Consider the following 27,551-nt stretch of genomic DNA (forward strand, 5'->3'; position numbering starts at 1 on the left):
TGTTGAGTACATGCATGGGGATAAGAGTCACAGTGGCCTTGGTGGACCATAAAGAGATGAACAGGCCAGCTGTGACCACCAGTATGGATACAGTTGCCCTGGAATGATGCCAAGTGCAAAACTGGTTTGCAGAAGAAAACTTGGTTATTTTTAAACTACGAAGAGAATACAAATTAGCCATTAACTCGCATCTCTGATTTCATAGTACTGTTCTGCTGGTGTACTCAGTAACATATGGACAAGATTTTGATATCCTTGTTTAAGCACTCATACATATACTTGGCTTCATTATTCCTTAATTTGTTTAGGAATATTTGGCTATTAATGAAAAAGAACTGTCTTTTTTTTAACTTTAAAAAAAACATCTTTATTGCAATATAATAACTTTACAATATTGCGTTAGTTTCTGCTGTATAGCACAGTGAATCAGCTATATGTATACATATATACTCACATGCTCTCCCTCTTGCGTATCCCTCTCACCCTCCCTATCCTACCCCTCTAGGGGGTCACAAACCACCGACCTGATCTCCCTGTGTTATGCGGCTGCTTCCCACTAGCCAGCTATTTTACATTTGATAATACATATACGTCCATGCCACTCTCTCACTTCGTCCCAGCTTACACTACCCCTTCCCGGTGTCCTCAAGTCCATTCTCTACATCTGCGTCTTTATTCCTGTCCTGCCCTAGGTTCATCAGAACCATTATTATTATTATTTTAAGATTCTATATATATGTGTTAGCATATGGTATTTGTTTTTCACTTTCTGACTTACTTCACTCAGTATGACAGACTTTAGGTACATCCACCTCACTACAAATAATTCAATTTCATTTCTTTTTATGGCTGAGTAGTATTCCATCATATATATGTGCCACATCTTCTTTATTCATTTGTCTGTCGATGGACGCTTAGGTTGCTTCCATGTCCTGGCTATTGAAAATAGTTTTGCAAGAAACATTGTGATACATGACTCTCCTTGAATTATGGTTTTCTCAGGGTATATGCCCAGTAGAGGTATTGCTGAGTCATATGATAGTTCTATTTTTAGTTTTTTAAGGAACCTCTGTACTGTTCTCCATAGTGGCTGTACCAATTTACATTCTCACCAACAGTGCATGAGGGTTCCCTTTTCTCCACACCCTCTCCAGCATTTATTGTTTGTAGACTTTTTGATGATGGCCATTCTAACTGGAGTGAGGTGATACCTCATTGTAGTTTTCATTTGCTTTTCTCTAATGATTAGTGATGTTGAGCATCCTTTTATGTGTTTGTTGGCAATCTGTATATCTTCTTTGGAGAAATGTCTATTTAGGTGTTCTGCCCATTTTTGGATTGGGTTGTTTGTTTCTTTGATATTGAGCTGCATAAGCTTCTTGTATATTTTGGAGATTCTTTGTCAGTTGCTTTGTTTACAAATATTTTCTCCCATTCTCAGGGTTGTCTTTTTGTCTTGTTTATGGTTTCCTTTGCTGTGCAAAAGCCTTTAGGTTTCAATAGGTCTCATTTGTTTATTTTTCTTTTTATTTCCATTTCTCTAGGAGGAGGGTCAAAGATCTTGCTGTGATTTATGTCAAAGACTGTTCTTCCCATGTTTTCCTGTAAGAGTTTTACAGTATCTGGCCTTACATTTAGGTCTTTAATCCATTTTGAGTATATTTTTGTATGTGGTGTTAGGAAGTGTTTGAATATCATTCTTTTAAATGCAGCTGTCCAATTTTCCCAGCACCACTTTTTGAAGAGGCTGTCTTTTCTCCATTGTATATACTTGCATTCTGTATCAAACATAAGTTGACCATATGTGCATGGGTTTATCTCTAGGCTTTCTACCCTGTTCCATTGATCTATATTTCTGTTTTTGTGCGAGTACCATACTGTCTTGATTACTGTAGCTTTGTAGTATAGTCTGAAGTCAGGGAGTCTGATTCCTCCAGCTCCATTTTTCTTTCTCAAGATTGCTTTGGCTATTCGGGGTCTTTTGTGTTCCCATACAAATTGTATAATTTTTTGTTCTAGTTCTGTGAAAAATGCCATTGGTAGTTTGATAGGGATTACATGAATCTGTAGATTGCTTTCAGTAATATACTCATTTTCACAATGTTGATTCTTCCAATCCAAGAATATGGTATATCTCTCCATCTATTTGTATCAGCTTTAATTTCTTTCAGAAGTGTCTTATAGTTTTCTGCATACAGGTCTTTTGTCTCCCTAGGTAGGTTTATTCCTAGGTATTTTATTTTTTTGTTGCAATGGTAAATGGGAGTGTTTCCTTAATTTCTCTTTCATATTCTTCATCATTAGTGTATAGTAATATAAGTGATTTCTTGCATTAATTTTGTATCTTGCTACTTTACCATATTCATTGATTAGCTCTAGTAGTTTTCTGGTAGCATCTTTAAGATTCTCTATGTATAGTATCATGCCATTTGCAAACAGTGACAGTTTTACTTCTTCAATTCTGACTTGTATTCCTTTCATTTTTTTCTTCTTCTCTGATTGCTGTAGCTAAAACTTCCAAAAACATGTTGAATAATAGTGGTGAAGTGGACATCCTCGTCTTGTTCCTGATATTAGAGGAAATGGTTTCAGTGTTTCACTATTGAGAATGATGTTGGCTGTGAGTGTGTCATATATGGCCTTTATTATGTCCAGGTAAGTTCTCTCTGTGTCTACTTTCTGGAGAGTTTTTATCACAAATGGGTGTTGAATTTTGTCAAAAGCTTTTTCTGCATCTATTGAGATGATCATATGGTTTTCATCCTTCAGTTTGTTAAAATGGTGTATCACATTGATTGATTTGTGTAAATTGAAGAATCCTTGCATTCCTATGATAAACTCTACTTGATCATGCTTAAAGGATTAAAAGGATATGATCCTTTTAATGTGCTGTTAGATTCTGTTTGCTAGTATTTTGTTGAGGATTTTTGTATATATGTTCATCAGTGATATTGGCCTCTAGTTTTCGTTTTTTGTGACATCTTCATCTGGTTTTGGTATCAGGGTGATGGTGGCCTCATAGAATGAGTTTGGGAGTGTTCCTCCTTCTCCTATATTTTGGAAGAGTTTGAGAAGGATAGGTCTTAGCTCTTCTCTAAATGTTTGATTGAATTCTCCTGTGAAGCCTGCTGGTCCTGGGCTTTTGTTTGTTGGAAGACTTTTAATCACAATCTCAATTTCAGTGCTTGTGATTGGTCTATTTATATTTTCTATTTTTTCCTGCTTCAGTCTCAGGAGGTTTTGCTTTTCTAAGAATTTGTCCATTTCTTCCAGGTTGTCCATTCTATTGGCATATAGCTTCTTGTAGTAATCTCTCATGATCCTTTGTATTTCTTCAGTGTCAGTTGTTACTTCTCCTTTTTCATTTCAAATTCTATTGATTTGAATCTTCTCCCTTTTTTTCTTGATGAGTCTGGCTAATGGTTTATCAATTTTGTTTATCTTCTCAAAGAACCAACTTTTAGTTTTATCGATCTCTGCTATTGTTTCCTTTATTTCTTTTTCATTCATTTCTGATCTGATCTTTATGATTTCTTTCCATCTGCTAAATCTGGGTTTATTTTGTTCTTCTTTCTCTAATTGCTTTAGGTGTAAGCTTAGGTTGTTTATTTGTGATTTTTCTTGTTTCTTGAGGTAGTATTGTACTGCTATAAACTTCACTCTTAGAACTGCTTTTGCTGCATCCCGTAGGTTTTGGGTCATCGTGTTTTCATTGTTATTTGTTTCTAGGTATTTTAAAATTTCCTCATTGGTTTCTTCAGTGATCTCTTGGTTATTTAGTAGAATACTGTTGAGTCACCATGTGTTTGTATTTTTTAGTGTTTTTCCTGTAATTGATATCTTGTCTCATAACGTTGTGGTCAAAAGGATACTTGATATAATTTCAATTTTCTTAAATTCGCCAAGGCTTGATTTGTGACCCAAGATATGGTCTATCCTGGAGAATGATCCATGAGCATTTAAGAAAGTGTATTCTATTGTTTTTGGGTGGAATGTCCTGTGAATATCAGTTAAGTCCCTCTTGTTTAATGTGTGATTTAAAGCTTGTGTTTCCTTATTCATTTTCATTTGGGATGATCTGTCCATTGGTGAAAGTGGGAGGTTAAAGTCTGCTACTATGATTGTGTTACTGTCAATTTCTCCTTTTATGGCTGTTAGCATTTGCCTTATTTATTGAAGTGCTCCTATGTTGGGCACATAAATCTTTACAATTGTTATATCTTCTTCTTGGATTGACCCCTTGATCATTATGTAGTGTCCTTCTTTGTCTCTGGTAATAGTCTTTAGTTTAAAGTCTGTTTTGTGTGATAAGAGAATTGCTACTCCAGCTTTCTTTTGATTTCAATTTGCATGGCATGTCTTTTTCCATCCCCTCATTTTCAGTCTGTGTGTGTCCCTAAGTTTGAAGTGGGTCTCTTGTAGACGGCATGTATACGGGTCTTGTTTTTGTATCCATTCAGCCAGTTTATGTCTTTTGGTTGGAGCATTTAATCCATTTACATTTAAGGTAATTTTCGATATGTATGTTCCCATTACCATTTTCTTAATTGTTTTTGGTTTGTTATTGTAGGTCTTTTCCTGCTCTTGTGTTTCCTGCTTAGAGAAGTTCCTTTAGCATTTATTGTAAAGCTGGTTTGGTGGTGCTGAATCCTCTTAACTTTTTGCTTGTCTATAAAGGTTTTAATTTCTCTGTCGAATCTGAATGAGATCCTTGCTGGGTAGAGTAACCTTGGTTGTGGGTTCTTCCCTTTCATCACTTTAAATATATCGTTCCACTCCCTTCTGGCTTGTAGAGTTTCTGCTGAAAGATCAGCTGTTAACCTTATGGGGATTCCTTTGTACATTATTTATTGCTTTTCCCTTGCTGCCTTTTTTTTTTTTTTTAGATGGTGGTTGAAGTTTATTAATTAATTAATTTATTTTTGCTGTGTTGGGTCTTCATTTCTGCTCAAGGGCTTTCTCTAGTTGTGGCAAGTGAGGGCCACTCTTCATCACAGTGCATGGGTCTTTCACTATCATGGTCTCTCTTGTTGTGGAGTACAGGCTCCAGACGAGCAGGCTCAGTAGCTGTGGCTCACGGGCCCAGCTGCTCCATGGCATGTGGGATCCTCCCAGACCAGGGCTCAAACCCTTGTCCCCTGCATTAGCAGGCAGATTCTCAACCACTGCGCCACCAGGGAAGCCCACACCCTTGCTGCTTTTAATATTGGTTTTTGTATTTAATTTTTGATAGTTTGAGTAATATGTGTCTTGACATGTTTCTCCTTGGATTTATCCTGTATGGGACTCTCTGCACTTCCTGGACTTGATTGCCTATTTCCTTTCCCATGTTAGGGAAGTTTTCAACTATAATCTCTTCAAATATTTTCTCAGACCCTTTCTTTTTCTCTTCATCTTCTGGGACTCCTATAATTCGAATGTTGGTGCATTTAATGTTGTCCCAGAGGTCTCTGAGACTGTCCTCAATTCTTTTCATCCTTTTTTCTTTATTCTGCTCTGCAGTAGTTATTTCCACTATTTTATTTTCCAGGTCACTTATCCGTTCTTCTGCCTCAGTTATTCTGCTCTTGATTCCTTCTAGAGAAATTTAAATAGCATTTATTTTGTTGTTCATCATTGTTTGTTTGCTCTTTAGTTCTGCCAGGTCCTTGTTAAACATGTCTTGTATTTTCTCTATTCTTTTTCCAAGATTTGGCTCTTCTTTACTATCATTACTCTGAATTATTTTTCTGGTAGACTGCCTATGTCTTCTTCATTTGTTTTGTCTGGTGGATTTTTACCTCGCTCCTTCATCTGCTGCATATTTCTCTATCTTCTCATTTTGTTTAATTTACTGTATTTGGGGTCTCCTTTTCACAGGCTGCAGGTTCATAATTCCCATTGTTTTTGGTGTCTGCCCCCAGTGGGTGAGGTTGGTTCAGTAGGTTGTGTAGGCTTCCTGATGGAGGGGGCTGGTGCCTTTGTTCTGGTGGGTCAGGCTAGATCTTGTCTTTCTGGTGGGCAGGGCCACATCTGGTAGTGTGTTTTGAGGTGACTGTGAACTTAGTATGATTTTAGGCAGCCTCTCTGCTAATGGATGGAGTTGTGTTCCTGTCTTGCTAGTTGTTTGGCATGGAGTGTCCAGCACTGGAACTTGCTGCCCATTGAGGAGCTGGGTCTTAGTGTTGAGATGGAGATCTCTGGTAGATCTTTTGCCATTTGATATTACATGGAGCTGGGCGATCTCTGGTGGACCAATGTCCTGAACTCAGCTCTCCCACCTCAGAGGCTCAGGCCTGACACCAGGCTGGAGCACAAAGACCCTGTCAGATACATGGCTCAGAAGAAAAGGGAGAAAAAAAGAAAGAAAAATAATAATAGTAAAATTTTAAAAATATTTTAAATTATTGAATTAAAAATATTTTAAAATAAAAATAGTAATAAAGAGAGCAACCAAACCAATAAACAAATTCACCAGTGATAACAAGCACTAAAACTTAAACTAAGATAACATAAAAATCAGAAGCAAATCAGTCACAGATAGCAAACCCCAAGTCTATGGTTGCTTCCAAAGTCCACTGCCTCAATTTTGGGACAATTCGTTGTCAATTCAGGTATTCCACAGATGCAGGGTACAGCAAGTTTTTTGTGGGGATTTAATCCGCTGCTCCTGAGGTTGCATGGAGAAATTTCCCTTTCTCTCCTTTGTTCGCATAGCTCTTGGGGTTCAGCTTTGTTTTTGGCCCCAAGTCTTTGTGTAGGTCACCCTTAGTCATCTGTTCCCTGCCCAGACAGAAGGGGGTTAAAGCAGAGGCTGATTAGGGGCTCTTGCTCATTCAGGCCAGGGGCGGGGCGGGGTATGGTAGTATAATTGGAATGTGGGGCGAGCCTGTGACAGCAGAGGCTGGTGTGACATTTTAACAGCCTGAGGCACGTCGTGTGTTCTTCCGGGGAATTTGTCCTTAGATCATGGAACCCTGGCAGTTGTGGGCTGCCCAGGCTTCTGTGGGGCGGTGTGGATAGTGACCTGTGCTTGCCCACAGATTTCTTGGTGACTGCAGCAGCAGCATTAGTGTTTCATGCCCATCGTTAGGGTCTGAGCTGATAGCCGTAGCACGTGTCAATCTCTAGAGCTCATTTAGGTGGCACTCTGCCTTCTGTGGACAGATGGGGAAGCAATCCCCTCTCCTTGCACCCCAAAACAATGGTCTCTTACTTCTTAGGCAGGTCCAGACTTTTACCAGACTCCCTCCTGGCTAGCTGTGGTGCGTTAGCCTCCTCAAGCTGTCTTCACACAGCCAACCCCAGTCCTCTCCCTGGAATCTGAACTCCAAAGCCTGAGCCTCAACTCCTAGCCCCCACTCGCCCCAGCGGGCGAGCAGACAAGCCTCTCAGACTGGTGAGTGCTGGTTGGCACTGGTCCTCTGTGTGGAAATCTCTCTGCTTTGCCCTCTGCACCCCTGTTGCTGCTCTCTCCTCCGTGGCTCCGAAGCTTCCCCCACCGCCTATCCTCTGTCTCTGCCAGTGAAGTGGCTTCCTAGTGTGTGGAAACTTTTCCTCCTTCACAGCTCCCTCTCAGAGGTGCAAGTCTCATCCCTATTATTTTGTCTCTGTTTCTTCCTTTTTCTTTTGCCCTACCCAAGTATGTTGGGATTTTCTTGCCTTTTGGGAAGTGTGAGGTCTTCTGCCAGCTTTCAGTAGGTGCTTGGTAGGAGTTGTTCCACAGGTAGATGTATTTTTATGTATTTGTGGGAAGGAAGGTGATCTCCACATTTTAATCCTCTGCCATCTTGAAGGTCCACCCTCACAACAAAACTGTCTCTTGAGACAGAAATTGTTTTCAAACAGTCTCTAAGTTGATGCTGAATTTTTGTAACTGCCTCTTCTGTTATTCACATCTCTGATCTATTTTGTTTAAGTGCATCATTGCCCCAAGGGAATTATTCTCTCTTATTATGACATGAGACTGAATTATCCAATTATCCAATGAGTTAGTATCACCCAGGAGATAATATATATGTTTGTTCCCTTGAATATAACTTTAGAAAGAATGAGTTCGTTTTCCCCTGAAAGAATCCAGTTGGATTCTCTTATAAAAACAATCATTCATAGCATAATTTCTCATTCAAACTGTATCCTGATGAGTCATTTTTTCATTTAGTACTATGCAGTTATTGATCAAATATCAATGTGATTAAAAGCATTTTAACTTCCCCCAATTTAATAATAAACTACTAAAAATGCTTGTGTTTTACCTTTTATAGTTCCTATACTCCCTAAATATAGATGATCAATTACTTTAGAATAAGTTCAACAGAAAAGATCTATTTTAGTGATACTGTCCAAGGTTGCAATATTTATATTCCACCCCTGAGAAAGTAGGATCATTCTGATGATTTCAATTCCAATAAAAATCTAATTTCTCACCAGACTAACTGAAAAACCATGCATCCAATTGCCTTATTTAGTTTGAATTCTGCCCTTCTTCTCTTTTTTTTAAAATTAATTTTCATTGGAGTATAGTTGATTTACAATGTTGTGTTAGTTTTTACTGTACAGCAAAGTGAATTAGTTATACATACACATATATCCACTCTTTTTCAGATTCTATTCCCAGATGGGTCATTACAGAGTATTGAGTAGTGTGTCCTGTGCTATACATTAATTTCTTATTAATTATCTATTTTAAATATAGTAGTATGTATATATGTCAATCTTGATCTCCCAATTTATCCCTCCCCCACTTTTCCTCTTGGTAACAAAAGGTTTTTTTCTACATTTCTTACTAATTTCCATCCCAAGATCATCTCTACTAACTCAAAAATTATTTGGTTTTAAAATAATATATATTTGAGAAGTTAAGAATGCCTCGATGAGTACATGTGAAATGGTGGCCAAAAGCAGAGAAGAATGGAAATTGAAAAGGAGGAAGAAGATGGTTATTCTATGATGAAGGTTCTTGGGAGCAGTGGTTACTTAAATTCATCTTTTAACTTGCTACCTTCCTTAGGATCTTTTGCCCTATTTCAATCTCCTTGAATCTAGAGAGTAGCTACTTAAGATCTCTGTCACTTTGTAGTCCAGCACCATAGTTAATGGGAAGTAAACTTTTATGATTTACTTGCAACTTGTTTGTGTGAATAGACTGAAGTCAGTGAGGTTCTAAAATAAAAATGCTTTCTTTTTCTCGCTGCTTTCACATTTTCTCTGTCAGATCTTCTTTCCTGAAATCTGACAATACTTTCAGTTGGTCCCACATGGTTCTGGTGACTTTCAGTTATTAAAAATTCTAGGCCAGGTTACTCCAGTTAAAAACTAAAATCTCACATCTAGTTTATATTTATTTCCTTGCCTCTCCCAAGCCCCAACCAGTATTGAAACTGATGAACTGAGAAGTGAGGATATGGTCCAATCTTCTTCTTCACTTCTCTCCTCCTGCTACTTTTAGCTCTTCTGGTTTGGAGCTCTGGGAGAAAGGAATAGAGTCTTTTTTAATTAAATTGAGATCACATTATAATAATGTCTTGGGTGTACATACTTCCTGGCCAGTGTTGACTGGTAGTTGGTAGTCTATAAGGATATGGATCTCTAGTGAGGTGTGTATATGTGTTTTTGGGTGTATAAGGTGGGACAATAACAGGGAACAGAGGTCCGTTGAATAACTCCCTGATTTCAGACTTTCCAGTCCACTACCACTGTACAAGGCACCTCTTCTTTCTGCTGGGACTCTCACGTAGCAGGCAACCATTTCTGTTTAGTATAGGTACACATGCAGCTTGACATATAACTAACCATACATATAACAAAAAAGGATGCAAAAGCTCTGTTTTTAGCACCCACTCTTGGCCCTGCCATGTCTCCCTACTTCCTCTTTACTTCTATGCAAATTGGTAAGAGGCAGTTACAAAATTCTAATGGGGAATGAGAGGTCAGTATTCCTTTCTTGCAATCTTTCTCAAGTATCTGTGGAAGTGATTCTTTGGGAGTCCTCTCCATTTGACTTTTGCATCAAGAAGTAACTGCTTCCCCTCCACCACAGAGAAGGGAAGGAAAGGCCAAGTACTCTTCAGCTGGCTTATGACTAACAACTCTATGATTCTTTTCTCCCTCTTTCTTTCTTCCTTGTTTCCTCTTCTTTAAAAAGGGAAGAGAAGGAATAAAATGGTTGCAGACAACGGAACCTCTTTGGTAACCTCTTAGTAATTGCACAAGGAAATGTCACGTCCCCAATTACTAACTTTCTTTAAATGTGGGATGTTTGGTGTCTACTTGTCTTCAGCTCTATACTTTACTTGCTCCAGAGGCAGTAGTAGAAATTCTAGTCAATATGCTGACATCCTTGTTTGTTTGGTTGTTTGTTATTTTATTTTAAATTTTATTGAAATATAGTTGATTTACAATGACGTGTTAGTTTCAAGTGTAAACAAGGTGGTTCAATTATATATATATATATTTATATATATGTGTGTGTGTACATATATGCTCTTTTTTAGATTCTTTTCCATTATAGGTTATTACAAGGATGTTGAGTATAGTTCCCTGTGCTTTACAGTAGGTCCTTGTTGATTATCTATTTTATATATAGTAGTGTGTATATTTTAATCCCCATCAACTAATTTATCCCTCCCCCAACTTTGGTAACCATAAGTTTGTTTTCTATGTCCATTTCTCTTTTATTAATAAGTTTATTTGTATCATTTTTTTAGATTCCACATATAAGTGATTTCATATGATATTTGTCTTTCTCCTTCTGACTCACTTCACTTAGTACAATAATCTCTAGGTCCATCCATGTTGCTTCAAGTGTCATTATTTCATTCTTTTTCATGGCTGAGTAATATTCCATTATGTATATATACCACATCTTCTTTATCCATTCATCTTTTGATGGACATTTAAGTTGCTTCCATGTTTTGATTATTGTAAATAGTATTGCTATGAATATTTAGTGCATGTATCTTTCTGAATTATAGTTTATTAACTATTTTAAATTTTCCATTCAGTTTTGTGAGCTTGTATTTCTCTCTTATCACTTTCAAAGAAAATATCCTTTGAATTTAGTTCACTTATTTTTTTCAAAATACGTGTAGTAAGATATTATGATCCCTGGAAGATTCTAGAACAAGGGAGACTCATGACATGGTTGAGTGCTGTGTGTTAGAAACACAATGTGAGCCATTTAGGCAATTAAAATTTTCTAATAACCACGTTAAAAAAAGAAGCAGGGGCTTCCTTGGTGGCGCAGTGGTTGAGAGTCCGCCTGCCGATGCAGGGGACACGGGTTCATGCTCCAGTCCGGGAAGATCCCACATGCCGCAGAGTGGCTGGGCCCGTGAGCCATGGCCGCTGAGCCTGTGCATCCAGAGCCTGTTGCTCCACAATGGGAGAGGCCACAACAGTGAGAGACCCGTGTACCACAAAAAAAAAAAAAAAAGAAGCAGATGATGTTAATTTTATATATTTTATTGAACCCATTATATTAAAAATATTATTTCAACATGTAAAAATATAAAATAGTATTATGAGATAGTCTGTTCTACTTTTCATACTAAATCTTCAAAATCTGGTGTGTATTTTATACCTACAGCATATCTCAATGACCACACGTGGCAAGTGGGTATCATGATAGACAGCACAGCTCTGGCTTAATGTGTTGCTCAGTTCACATTGCACAATTCACTTCAAAATATGGCTGACATCACCTCTTTTGAATTCTCTGTTCACATTCCTTCACTGGCATAATTTCTGCAAGAACAAATCTCAAACAATTTTTAGTTTAGGCTTTTACATTGATACAGCAGGACAATGATAGACCTTCGTAAACAAAGGCCAATGATTAGAAAGAAATGTGCTCTAGCCTCATCGTGGAGGAATTCCATTTCTATCTTACCAAGTTAGATAATGCATACAAAATCTGAGGTGCACTTGTGGACATTTACATAGGTTAGATGTCATATAACGACTGAACAGGCACATTAAATACAAAGATGGATAGGAACAGACTCTGAACATGAGGAGCAGCTATTGTAGCAGATAGATTGTGGGAGGTGCCTGGCATATGGTAAGCACTCAATAAACATCTAAATTAAAATAAAGTACTTAATTGTCTTCATTGAAGGGAGAAATTGGTTCACCTTAGGTTTATCAAGGTAAACTTCACAGAGCAGAGAAGGAACTCAGTGTCAGAAAAACTATATGTAGAATTAGACTGTTATTAATTATATAGTGGTGATTTAATTCTGTTTCAGAATTATTCCAGTGGGGGAGTTCACCAAGATAACAACTTGGGAGGTTTCTGAGCTCTCCTCCTCCCGTGGATGGATGGAATGTATAGCTACACACAGAGAAATTTCTCTAAAGGAGATCCAGAAACTAGCTGAGCACCTCCAATACATTGGACAAGTGAGATAACACACACATTGAAATGGCAGGCACTAGGGGCTGGCTGAGATCCTCCCCAGAGACCAGGGAAGCCAGAGGACACCACTGTCTTCTCCTTACAACCTACTCCAAACCACAAACATCTCCCTGGAAGGAGGTTGTACACATGACTGTGCCCCAGATTTTATGGCTGCTGTCCCAGAAGTGGGTCCCCAGATGACCTGGCTCTGATAACCAAAGGGGCTTGCATTCATAAGTCCCATAGGACTTTAGCAAAAAAAGAAGCAATTCTTAACCAGCTCTCCCCCCCAGGGCTCAGTGGACAGGGAGCAAGCAAAATCACCTATCTTCCAGTATTTTCCTGAAAGAGGTTTATCTGTATATATTAAAAGCTGCTGCTTAGGGCCATGCTTCTAATTTAAAAAGCATCTCTGGGCAAGGTGTGATCTTGCTAATGAACAGGGAAGCTGGTGGACACCTCTCATACGTTCTCCCTCTAGCCTGCTCCAGTAATAAAACCAAATCACCAGTATCTCCCTGAAGGAACTTGTACACCCATCTGGCAACTCAGCTTTTGCAGCAACCACCCAAAAATGGGCCTCTGATGTAGTCCGGCTCTAATAGCCAATGGATATTGCATTCATTGTAGCAAACAAAGAAATAGTTCTTAACAGATGTAAGAGCACCCCCCACCCCCCCGCCACCATGGCAAAAAATTCCCTTCTCCCAGTTTCTCCCAGGAAAGGGCTTAACTACATACTTTCCCAGCTGCGACCTTATAGTTCAGCATTTAGTCAACCTGCATCTAGATGCTGACTGCAATCCTCCCCTTTGGGACATTGTCCCTTTGTGGCAATCCTGTCCCAATGTCCTTTGGGACATTGATGTGTCTTAGCACACTCTCAGCTACTGGGAGTCACTGGGAACAAAGAAGGAGGCTTGGACAATACAAAAGTTTGAGAGACAACTAGGAGCTTGGCTAATCAACAATGTTCATCATCTCCTACCCAAGACCATTCTGTCAAGACTGGGAAAGATGTGCGTTTTATATAATGTGCAGAAACCAATATAGAGTTTCAATGAAAATGAAGAAACAGAGGAATATGTTTCAAACAAAAGAACAAGATAAAAATCCAGAAAAAGATCTTAATAAAATAGAGATAAGTGCTTTACCTAGTACTTCAGAATAATGGACATAAAGATGTTTACGTAGGTCGTGAGAGCAATGCATGAAGAAAATGAGTATTGCAACAAATAAATAGAAAATATTAAACCAAACAAAAATCACAGAGCTGAAAAATACAATCACTGAACTGAAGATTCAATAGAAGGGTTCAACAAGATGAGATCAAGTGGAATGATCGGTCAGCAAACTCAAAGACAGGGCAGTGGAATTTATCCAATCAGAGGAGCAAAAAGAAGAAACTATTGAAATAAAAATAGTTAATAAGAGACTCATGGGACACCATCAAATGGTCCTATATATGCATTATAATGGTCCCGGGGGATAAGAGAGAAAGAGAATGGGGCAGAAAACTTATTCAAAGAAATAATGGCTGGAAACTTCTCTAATCTGGGGAAAAAAATAGACATCAAGATCCACAAAGCCCATAAAGCTCCCAAAAGGAAGAATCCAAAGGATCCACATCGAGAAATATTATAATGAAATTGTCAAAGAGAGAATCTTAAGCACGTCAGGAGTAAAGCAATGTTATTTACATGGGAACCGCCATAAAACTATGAGCAGATTTTTCAGCAGACTTTGCACACCAGAAGGGAGTGGCACAATATATTCCAAATACAGAAAGAAAAAAACTACCAACAAAGAATATTCTACCTGGCAAAATTATCCTTAAGGATTAAAGGAAAGATAAAGAATTTTTCAAACAAAAGCTGAAGGAATACATTATCACTAGACAAGCCCTACAAATATGTTAAAGGAAGTTCTTCAAGCTGAAACGGAATGACACTAATTAGTAACAGGAAAATACATGAAAGTATCAAACTCACTGGTAAAGATACATTAATAGTTAAATTCAGAATACTCTACTGTTGTAATGGTTGTGGATAAATCACTTATAACTCTACTATGAAGATTAAAAAAGTATATATATTTCAAAAAACTGATACAACTCAATAGCAAAAAACATCCAATTAAAAAATGGGCAAAGGATCTGAACAGACATTTTTTCCAAAGAAGACCTACAGCAGGTCAACAGGTACATGAAAAAGTGTTCAACATCACTAATAATGAGGGAAGTACAAATCAAAAGCACAATAATACATCACCTCACACCTGTTAGCATTGCTATTGTCAAAAAGACTAAGTTAACAACGCTGGAGAGGATGTGATGAAAGGAGAACACTTGTCTACCATTGGTGGGAATTTAACTGGACAGCCACAGTTGAAAATAGTATGGAGGTTCCCCAAGAATTTAAAAACAACTACTATATGACCCAGCAATCCTACTTCTGGGTATATATGCAAAGGAAATGAAGTGATCTCAAAGAGATATCTGTACTCCCATGTTCATAGCAGCATTATTTATGATAGCCAAGGAATGGAAACAATGTGTGTCAATTGACAGATAAATGGATAGAGAAATTGTGATATATATGTATATATATGATATATGATATGCATATATATAGGCATATATATATTGGGTTGGCCAAAAAGTTCATTTTATATGTATATATATATATATATATATATATATATATATAAAATGGATATATAATGGAGCATTATTTAGCCTTAAAAGGGAAGGAAATCCTGTCATTTGTAAGATCATGGATGAAAGTGGAGGATATTATGCTAAACTAAATTAGCTAGACAGAGAAAGACAGATATGGCATGGTATCACTTATTTGTGGAATCTAAAAAATTTTTGTTTAAAAGTCAAACTCATGAAAACAGAGAGTAGAAAAGTGTTTGTGAAGGTGGGGATGGTGGGGGAAATAGAGTTTGTTAAAAAGGTAAAATCTTTCAGTGAAAGATGAATAAAGTCTGAGTATCTAATGTATAACATGGTGACTATAGTTGATAGCACTATATTGTATAATTGGAATTTGCTAAGAGGGTAGTACTTAAATGTTCTCACCAAAAAAAAAATAAATAAAAAGAGGTATATATGTGAAGTGATGGAAGTATTAATTAACTCAATGGTAGGAATCATTTCTATATATATATAAATAATATCACATTGCATATTTTAAATATCTTACAATTTTATCTATAAGTATTTCCCAGTAAAGCTGGGAATAAAACTTATTTCTCATCTCCTCTACTGTTTGAATGATTTGCAGTTGCTAATATTATGGCCTTGCTCAGAGTACCTGTGTCTCTGCATAAAGCGTGAATTAGGGTCCCTATGATGTGATGAATTTAAATGGGTTCCTGTCTTTCTGCATGTGCTACAGGGCACTCACCATGCTCTGGGCATTAGCAAGTGAAAAAAGTTCTTCCTTCTATTTGTGAGGCTAAGGTATGGACCTAGCGTTAAATCCAAACAAAGTTTGGTTCCCTGGGTTTTAGATATCTACTTATTGCTCTCTCTCTCTCTTTTTTCTTTAATTGGAGTATAGCTGCTTTACAATGTTGTGTTAGTTTCTACTGTACAGCAAAATGAATCAGCTATACATATACATACATCCTCTCTTTTTTGGATTTCCTTCCCATTTAGGTCACTGCAGAGCACTGAGTAAAGTTCCCTGTGTTATACAGCAGGTTCTCGTTAGTTATCATTTTATACATATTAGTTTATATATGTCAAACCCAATCTCCCAATTCATCCCCCCTTTTCTCCCCTTGGTGTCCATACATTTGTTCTCTACATCTGTGTCTCTCTTTCTGCCTTGCAAACAGGTTCATCTGTACCATTTTTCTAGATTCCACATATATGTGTCAATGTATGGTATTTGTTTTTCTCTTTCTGACTTATTTCATTCTGTATGACAGTCTCTAGGTCCATCCATGTCTCTACAAATGACCCAATTTCATTCCTTTTAATGGCTGATTAATATCCCATTGTATATATGTAACACATCTTCTTTAACCATTCCTCTGCTCTTATGAAATTTACTGAGTTCTCAAAATCATGGATTTTTCAGCAGGACTGAAATTTTGGTAAGCTTCAATTATGAGGTCTCCAAAAGCTATGTAGCTTGCACTATATTGTAATTCAGAGATTGCCTGATTTTGTTGACTGGTGAGTATAAATGTTTTTATTTATATTCATATATATATATTTTAACACAAATATTTGCTAAATTCATTGACTTGTGCCTATTCTGTTTTTTATACAATATTTTATTATTTTTATAATAACACTATGAAATAAGTATTTATATTCTCACATTACAAATGAGAAAATTGCTCATTCTATTTTGTCCTCAGATATGCTATAAAACACAATGTCACACTCATGCTTCTGATGGGCATGAATTTCTGATAACTTGTTGAAACCATACTTCTTCAAGATGGTTTTTGGATTGAACTACTCTCGCCAAAAAAACATTTATTTTGGGAGACCTTCAAGATGGTGGAAGAGTAAGACATGGAGATCACCTTCCTCCCCACAAATACATCAGAAATACATGTACATGTGGAACAACTCCTACAGAACACCTACTGAACGCTGGCAGAAGAACTCAGACCTCCCAAAAGGCAAGGAACTCCCCACGTACCTGGGTAGGGAAAAAGAAAAAAGAAAAAACAGAGACAAAAGAATAGGGATGAGACCTGCACCAGTGGGAGGGAGCTCTGAAGGAGGAAAAGTTTCCACACACTAGGAAGCCCCTTCACGTACGGAGATGGGGGGGGCAGGTGCGGGGGGAAGCTTTGGAGCCAGGAGGACAGCGCAGCAACAGGGGTGCAGAGGGAAAGTGGAGAGATTCCCGCACAGAGGATCAGTGCCGACCAACACTCACCAGCCCGAGAGCCTTGTCTGCTCAACCGCCGGGACGGGTGGGGGCTGGGAGCTGAGGCTTGGGCTTCAGAGGTCAGACCCCAGGGATAGGACTGGGGTTGAGCGCGTGAACACAGCCTGAAGGGGGCCAGTGCACCACAGCTAGCCAGAAGGGTGTCCGGGAAAATGTCTGCACCTGCTGAAGAGGCAAGAGACTTTTTCTTGCCTTTTTCTTTCACGGTGCATGAGGAGAAGGCATTCAGAGCACCACCTAAATGAGCTGCAGAGAAGGCGCAAGCTGCAGCTATCAGCTTCAACACCAGAGACGGGCATGAGACGCTAAGGCTGCTGCTGTAGCCACCAAGAAGCCTGTGTGTAAGCACAGGTCACTATCCACACCTCCCCTACAGGGAGCCTGGGCAGCCCACTGCTGTCAGGTTCCTGTGATCCAGGGACAACTTCCCTGGGAGAACACACAGTGAGCCTCAGGTTGGTGCACCATCACGCCAGTCTCTGCCACCTCAGGCTCACCCCGTATTACGTACCCCTCCCTCCCCAAGGCCTGAGTGAGCCAGAGCCCCCTAATCAGCTGCTACTTTAACCCCGTACTGTCTGAGTGAAGAACAGATGCCCTCAGGCAACCTACACGCAGAGGCAGGTCCAAATCCAAAGCTGAACCACAGGAGCTGTGCAAACAAAGAAGAGAAAGGGAAATCTCTCCCAGCAGCCTCAGGAGCAGCGGGTTAAATCTCCACAATCAACTTGACGTACCCTGCATCTGTGGAATACCTGAATAGACAGTGAATCATCCCAAATGAGGCAGTGGACTTTGGGAGCAACAATACATGTATTTTTTTCCTTTTTCCCTTTTTGGGAGTGTGTATGTGTATGCTTCTGTGTGTGATTTTCTCTGTATAGTTTACTTTTACCATTTGTCCTAGGGTTCTGACTGTCCACTTTTTATTTATTTTCTATTTTTTTAGTATAGTTATTAGTGCTTATTATCATTAGTGGATTTGTTTTTTGGTTTGGAGCTCTCTTCTTTCTTTATTTTTTTTATTACTTTTAAATTTTTTTAATAATTATTTTTTATTTTAATAACTTTATTTTATTTATTTATTTATTTTCTTTCTTTACTTCTTTAATTCTCCCTTTTACTTATTTATTTATTATTTATTCATTTTTTTGTGGTACGCGGGCCTCTCATTGTTGTGGCCTCTCCCGTGGCAGAACACAGGCTCTGGATGTGCAGGCTCAGCGGCCATGGCTCATGAGCCCAGCTGCTCCGCAGCATGTGGGATCATCCTGGACCGGGGCACGAACCCGTGTCCCCTGCATTGGCAGGCGGACTCTCAACCACTGCGTCACCAGGGAAGCCCACTCCCTTTTATTTTGAACCATGTGGAAGACAGGGTCTTGGTGCTCCGGCCAGGCATCAGGTCTGTGTCTCTGAGGTGGGAGAGCCGAGTTCAGGACATTGGTCCACCAGAGACCTCCCAGCTCCATGTAATATCAAAAGGGGAAAATCTCCCAGAGATCACCATCTCAATGCCAAGACCCAGCTCCACTCAACAACCAGCAAGCTACAGTGCTGGACACCCTATGCCAAACAAGTAGCAAGACAGCAACACAACCCCAGCCTCAAGCAGAAAGGCTGCCTAAAACCATAATAAGGTCACAGACACCCCGAAGCACATCACTGGAAGCAGCCCTGCCCACCAGAAGAAGAAGATCCAACCTCTTCCACCAGAACACAGGCACTAGTTCCCTCTACCAGGAAACCTACACAATCTACTGAACCAACCTTAGCCACTGGGGGCAGACACCAAAATCACGGGAACTACGAACCCGTAGACTGTGAAGAGGAGACCACAAACACAGCAAGTTAAGCAGAATGAGAAGACTGAGAAACACACAGCAATTGAAGGAGCAAGGTAAAAACCCACAAGACCAAAGAAATGAAGAGGAAATAGGCAGTCTACCTGAAAAAGAATTCAGAATAATGAGAGGAAACATGAACCAAAATCTTGGAAATAGAATGCAGAAAGTACAAGAAACATTTAACAAGGACCTAGAAGAACTGAAGAGCAAACAAACAATGATGAACAACACAATAAATGAAATTAAAAATTCTCTAGAAGGAATCAAGAGCAGAATAACTGAGTCAGAAGAACAGATAAGTGACCTGGAAGATAAAATAGTGGAAATAACTACTGCAGAGCAGAATAAAGAACAAAGAATGAAAAGAATTGAAGACAGGCTCAAAGACCACTGGGACAACATTAAATACACCAACATTCAAATTATAGGGGTCCCAGAAGAAGAAGAGAAGAAGAAAGGGACTGAAAATATTTGAAGAGATTATAGTTGAAAACTTCCTGAATATGCGAAAAGAAATAGTTAATAAAGTCCAGGAAGTGCAGAGAGTCCCATACAGGATAAATCCAAGGAGAAACATGCCAAGACACATATTAATAAAACTCTCAAAAATTAAATAAAAAGAAAAAATATTAAAAGCAACAAGGGAAAGGCAACAAATAAAATACAAGGGAATTCTCATAAGGTTAACAGCTGATCTTTCAGCAGAAACTCTGCAAGCCAGAAGGGAGTGACAGCACATATTTAAAGTTATGAAAGAGTAAATCCCACAACCAAGATTACTCTACCCAGCAAGGATCTCATTCAGATTTGACAGAGAAATTAAAACCTTTCAGACAAGAAAAAGCTAAGAGAATACAGTACCACCAAACCAGCTTTACAACAAATGCTAAAGGAACTTCTCTAGGCAGGAAACACAAGAGAAGGAAAAGACCTAAAAAAGAAAGCCAAATCAATTAAACAAAATAGGGACATACATATCAATATTACCTTAGTGGTTAGTGGATTAAATGCTCCAACCAAAAGACACAGATTGGCTGAATAGATACAAAAACAAGACCCATATATATGCTGTCTACAAGAGACCCACTTCAGACCTAAGGACACATACAGACTGAAAGTGAGGGTATGGAAAAAGATATTCCATGCAAATGGAAATCAAAGAAACCTGGAGTAGCGATTCTTGTATCAGACAAAATAGACTTTAAAATAAAGACTATTATTAGAGACAAAGAAGGATACTACATATTGATCAGAGATCAATCCAAGACGAAGATACAACAATAGTAAATATCTATGCACCCAACACAGGAGGACCTCAGTACATAAGGCAAATGCTAGCAGCCATAAAAGGGGAAATTGGGGCTTCCCTGGTGGCGCAGTGGTTGAGAGTCCACCTGCTGATGCAGGGGACAAGGGTTCGTGCCCCGGTCTGGGAAGACCCCACATGCCGCAGAGCGGCTGTGCCTGTGAGCCATGGCCACTGAGCCTGCGCGTCCAGAGCCTGTGCTCTGCAACGGGAGAGGCCACAATAGTGAGAGGCCTGTGTACCACAAAAAAAAAAAAAAAAAAAGGGGAAATTGACAGTAACACAATCATAGTTGCAGACTTTAACACCCCACTTTCACCAATGGACAGATCATCTAAAATGAAAATAAATAAGAAAACACAAACTTTAAATGATACATTAAACAAGATGGACTTAATTGATATTTATAGGACATTCCATCTAAAAACAACACAATACACTTTCTTTTCAAGTGCTCATGGAATATTCTCCAGGATAGACCATATCTTGGGTCAGAAATCAAGTCTTGGTAAATTTAAGAAAATTGAAATCATATCAAGTATCTTTTCCGACCTCAATGCTATGAGACTAGATATCAACTACAGAAAAAAATGTGTAAAAAATACAAACACATAGAGGCTAAACAATAAACTACATAATAACCAAGAGATCACTGAAGAAATCAAAGAGGAAATCAAAAAATACCTAGAAACAAACGACAATGAAAACATGATGACCCAAAACTTATGGGATGCAGCAAAAGCAGTTCTAAGAGGGAAATTTATAGCAATACAATCCTTCCTCAAGAAACAAAAAACATCTCAAATAAGCAACCTTATGTTATGCCTAAAGTAATTAGAGAAAGAAGAACAAAAAAACCCCAAAGTGAGCAGATGGAAAGAAATCATAAAAATCAGATCAGAAATAAAGGAAAAAGAAATGAAGGGAAAGATAGCAAAGATCAATTAAACTAAAAGCTGGTTCTTTGAGAAGATAAAAAAATTGATAAACCATTAGCCAGACTCATCAAGAAAAAAAGGGAGAAGACTCAAATCAATAGAATTAGAAATGAAAAAGGAGATTAACAACTGACACTGCAGAAATACAAAGGATCACGAAAGATTACTACAAGCAACTATATGCCAATAAATTAGACAACCTGGAAGAAATACACAAATTCTTAGAAAAGCACAGCCTCCAGAGACTGAATCAGGAAGAATAGAAAATATAAACAGACCAATCACAAGCACTAGAATTGAAACTTTGATTAAAAATCTTCCCACAAACAAAAGCCCAGGACCAGATGGCTTCACAGGCAAATTCTATCAAACATTTAGAGAAGAGCTAACACCTATCCTTTTCAAGCTGTTCCAAAATATAGCAGAGAGAGGAACACTCCCAAACTCATTCTATGAGGTCACTATCACCCTGATACCAAAACCAGACAAAGATGTCACAAAGAAAGAAAACTACAGGCCAATATCACTGATGAACATAGATGCAAAAATCCTCAACAAAATACTAGCAAACAGAATCCAACAGCACATTAAAAGGATCATACACCATGATCAAGTGGGGTATATCACAGGAATGCAAGGATTCTTCAATTTATGCAAAGCAATCAATGTGATACACCATATTAACAAATTGAAGAATAAAAACCATATGATCATCTCAATAGATGCAGAAAAAGATTTCAACAAAATTCAACACCAATTTATGATAAAAACCCTCCAGAAAGTAGGCATACAGGGAACTTACCTCAACATAATAAAGGCCATATATGAAAAACCCATAGCCAACATCATCCTCAATAGTGAAAAACTGAAACCATCTCAGCTAAATCAGGAACAAGACAAGTTTGCCCACTCTCACACTATTATTCAACATTGTTTTGGAAGCTTTAGCCACAGCAATCAGAGAAGAAAAAGAAATAAAAGTAATCAAAATCAGAAAAGAAGTACAGGTGTCACTGCCTGCAGATGACATGATACTATACCTAGAGAATCCTAATGATGCTACCAGAATACATCTAGAGGTAATTAATGAATTTGGTAAAGTAGCAGTTTACAAAATTAATGCACAGAAATCTCTGGCATTCCTGTACACTAATGATGAAAAATCTGAAAGAGAAATTAAGGAAACACTCCCATTTACCACTGCAACAAAAAGAATAAAATACCTAGGAATAAACCTACCTACTGAGGCAAAAGACCTGTATGCAGAAAACTATAAGACACTGATGAAAGAAATTAAAGCTGATACAAATAGATGGAGAGATATACCATGTTCTTGGATTGGAAGAATCAACATTGTGAAAAGACTATACTACCCAAAGCAATCTACAGATTCAATGCAATCCCTATCAAACTACCACTAGCATTTTTCACAGAACTAGAACAAAAAATTTCACAATTTGTATGGGAACACAAAAGACCCCGAATAGCCAAAGCAATCTTGAGAACGAAAAATGGAACTGGAGAAATCAGACTCCCTGACTTCAGAGAATACTACAAATCTACTGTAATCAAGATAGTATGGTACTGGCACAAACACAGACATATAGATCAATGGAACAGGATAGAAAGCCCAGGGATAAACCCACGTACATATGGCCACCTTATTTTTGATAAAGGAGGCAAGAATATACAATGGAGAAAAGACAGCATCTTCAGTAAGTGCTAATGGGAAAACTGGACAACTACATGTCAAAGAATGAAATTAAAACACTCCCTAACACCATACACAAAAATAAACTCAAAATGGATTAAAGACCTAAATGTAAGGCCAGACACTATAAAACTCTTAGAGGAAAACATAGGAAGAACACTCTTTGACATAAATCACAGCAAGATCCTTTTTGAACCACCTCCTAGAGAAATGGAAATAAAAATCAAAATAAAAAAATAGGACCTAATGAAACTCAAAGGCTTTAGCATAGCAAAGGAAACCATAAACAAGATGAAAAGACAACCCTCAGAATGGGAGAAAATATTTGCAAATGAAGCAACTGACAAAGGATTAACCTCCCAAATTTACAAGCAGTTCATGCAGCTCAATATCAAAAAACAAACAATCCAATCCAAAAATGGGCAGAAGACCTAAATAGACATTTCTCCAAAGAAGATATACAGATTGCCAACAAACACATGAAAGAATGCTCAACATCACTAATCATTAGAGAAATGCAAATCAAAACTACAAATCTCCTCACACCTGTCAGAATGGCCATCATCAAAAAATCTACAAACAATAAATGCTGGAGAGGGTGTGGAGAAAAGGGAACCCTTTTGCACTGTTGGTGGGAATGTAAATTGATACAGCCACTATGGAGAACAGTATGGAGGTTCCTTAAAAAACTAAAAATAAAACTACCATACGACCCAGCAATCCCACTACTGGGCATATACCCTGGGAAAACCGTAATTCAAAAAGAGTCATGTATCACAGTGTTCATTGCAGCTCTATATACAATAGACAGGACATGGAAGCAACTTAAGTGTCCATTGACAGATGAATGGGTAAAGAAGATGTGGCACATATATACAATGGAATATTACTCAGACATAAAAAGAAACAAAACTGAGTTATTTGTAGTGAGGTGGATCGACCCAGAGTCTGTCATACAGAGTGAAGTAAGTCAGAAAGAGAAAAACAAATACAGTATGCTAACATATATATATGGAATATAAAAAAGAAAAAAAAAATGGTCATGAAGAACCTAGGGGCAGGATTGGAATAAAGGTGCACACCTATTAGAGAACGGACTTGAGGACAGGGGGTGGGGGAAGGGTAAGCTGGGACAAAGTGAGAGAGTGGCATGGACATATATACACTACCAAATGTAAAACTGAGAGCTTATGGGAAGCAGCCACATAGCACAGGGAGATCAGCTCGGTGTTTTGTGACCACCTAGAGGGGTGGGATAGGGAAGGTGGGAGGGGGACGCAAGAAGGAAGAGATATGGAGATATATGTATATGTATAGCTGATTCACTTTGTTATACAGCAGAAACTGACACAACATTGTAAAGCAATTATACTCCATAAAGATGTTAAAAAAAAAAAAGCATTTATATCTCCCCATTAACACTGCCATCCTTTGGGACAAGAGCCCGATGATTATATATATTGTGTAAATTAATGGATGATTATATTTTCTTAAACAGAAGCACATTAAAAAGAAGCAAACAAAATCAATCTCCCTTTAAACCCTACAGTTAGGACCAATAAAACAAGCTGGGAAATCTATGGTTAACGTTTCCTTTGATTTCACAAATATAACCCTCCCGTAGCAAAATCTTTCTCCATGGCTCCAATGGGCTAAGAATCTATAGCTAAAATTGCTTCAGCCTCTATAGAAACCATCTTCTCCTAAGGGTACCCCAAGATTTCCGGGCCTTTTACAACATAAGTTCTCCTTTCCAATGCAAATAAGAGCACAAGCAAATAACTAAATGTGAAGCATCAGTGCATGGCCTCTCTTACACAAAACATGAATTTCCAGGGCTCTTTGGAACACACTGATATCTCCTATTAACACTTTCAGAGTGAATAGATTTTCACTAATAACTAAAAAATTATAAGCCCAAATGCACTACTAGAAGGTGAACTGAGGTAAATCTTGTGTTGCCTATTCATTTTTCGCTTGTATTTTACTTTAAAAAGCTGAAGATGTACTATTTTCATATGCAAACACATTCATCCTTTCTAAGGAATGAACGATATGCATGATGACCAAACAATCCACAAAACGTGGAGAATCTAGTTTTTAAGCAAATGTATTGACCTTAAGAACAGTATTTTCAAAGAGATACAGAGTTGCTTCTCAGACACTTTGGGCAACAATTAGCCCATTTCAATGAAAAACGATGGTGCAGCAATATAAAAACATCAGCACCATTAAAGTTAAATAGCTCTGAGCCTCACATTCTTCCAATAATAATATTGGCCTTTTGTCTCTGTTATAGCAAGTGTATTAAATATCCATGCTGATATCTATTTTCCAAATGTAAAATAGAATTAGGATAACAAATAAAGTCTACCCTCTGGTGACAATACTGGCTATATATTATATTTTTTTGTTTCATGGGCTTTTACATGTTTGATTCAAGGTAGCTTACTGAATAATGCATAAACATCTTTAAAAATGCATTTCAATAGTTGAGGTTATAGTTGGTTGCCAGGTTCTCAACTTGAGCTGAAAATGTGATGATTTTCTTACTGTGTAGAACTAAACTATGAAGAAGATAGCCTTTAAAAACCTAATCGGTGTTGAGTCGAAATATTTTTGTGATATAGATCTTCTATCAGTCAGCTCACTTTTTACAAGGAAACCACAATATTGTCTACAAATGCTAGGTTTCCTGAAGGATCTTCTTAGGAGAGCTTGTTGTTTGTTTGTTTGAAAGTAATCTAGAAATAATCTAAAGGTATAAGAAATAGGATATATTTATAAAACTTAAAATAACAAAATTATATAAAGTTATGGAAGACAACATATTTTTTGCTATAGTTCTGCCTTTTTGAAGGGATCATTTTTGTCTCTATTCATCTTAAGCTAGTGGTACATATATTTATACTTTACTTTGAGGCTAAATAGATACTAAAGGTTTAGCTTCTTTACATAAGGCTTTCTAGGTAGTAACTGTCCATATTATGGATATGTTACACTGCCACATTCTGGGTTCTGATTCTCAGTTCTGAAAGTTCAGAAACATTTGTGTAAACCTACCTTGTGATTTTTCACATTTGGTGGCAAACTACCTTTAATTAAATTCACTGAAGACTGATTGAGAATATAAAATTCCATTTTATTAATTTTCAGTGAGAAACATAACCACAAATTAGACTCAGGACCGGCTACACAATCAGTGGGGCCCGCTGCAAAATGAAAATACAGGGCTTTTTTTCAAAACGATTAAGAATTTCAAGACAGCAGCAGTACAGCATAAAGCCAAGCTCAGGGTCCACATAAGAGTGAGGACCTTGCATAACTGCATGGGTCACAAGCCCATGAAGCTGGTCCTGATTAAACTCATATATCTGCCAAAGATTGCTTACAAATAGAGGATAAGAGAAAGGGATATGGACACACACCTGTGTTCCCGAAAATGCTGGTTGAATTTCTCTTTCCAACTTTAACGAAGTATGTGGAAACACATTAGCACTTCCTGCTGTCGCCTCACCTTTATTTAGCTCACTTCTCTTCTGTTGGAGGAAAGTAGGAGCTTTCTTCAACGTGTTACAATCCGGTTGCACTGCTAACAGGTTTTTCCAAAACACCCTATCTTCTTCATTGGATTCAGTAGGTGACCTAATCTCATCAATTACACTTTCAAAAAATATCTTAGTGTGTGTTGTATTTTATACATAACAGGTTGGTTTTTAGTAGTTTCCATTTCAGAGGATGGCCTTTCTCGGTACTATTCCTAGACTCTGAAGAAACTTATAACAATCATCTCTGCACTGACTAGGCTTCATTCATTTGACACAGCTTTACTGAGTACCAGTCATTTAGGTATTAGGTGCTATATTATTTAGCACATAGTTTTCAACATATGGTGAAAATCATATATATTCAACATGTTATTCAATATATGTTATTCTGAGAATTATATATTTGTCTGTTATGTTGGGCATATGTCTTACTCAAGACATGTTTGTTTGCATTAACAAAACCCAACTCAAACTATCCTAAAAGATAGATAGATACATACATACATACATATAGTGATTTCAAGTTACTGCATTCAGAAATACAAAACATGTAACCAGAACGTCTCTCTTTCTCTTCTCCTCTTTCTTCTCTCCTCTCTCTCTCTTTCTCTCCACTGTCCCATTTCCTATGAGCTGGTGTTACTGTCAATCAGGATCCCTCCATGTGGTTGCAAAAATAGACTCAAGTACCTCCAAGTTCACATGCCAGAAGGAGAGAGCATCTCCCTTGTTTGAGCACCCAAAATGATTATGTCAAAAGACTGGTCTTACTCAGGTCACACACCTACCCTGAACCAACAATTGTGTCCTGGGTCTGGGATACTGTTATTAGTCATCCATGAGACCATGACTGACAGTTCCACTGGAAGGTGGAGGGGCAATTTACAAAAGGAAGAG

Source organism: Phocoena phocoena, chromosome 7 (genome assembly GCF_963924675.1).
Source record: "Phocoena phocoena chromosome 7, mPhoPho1.1, whole genome shotgun sequence".
Taxonomy (NCBI): Eukaryota; Metazoa; Chordata; class Mammalia; order Artiodactyla; family Phocoenidae; genus Phocoena; species Phocoena phocoena.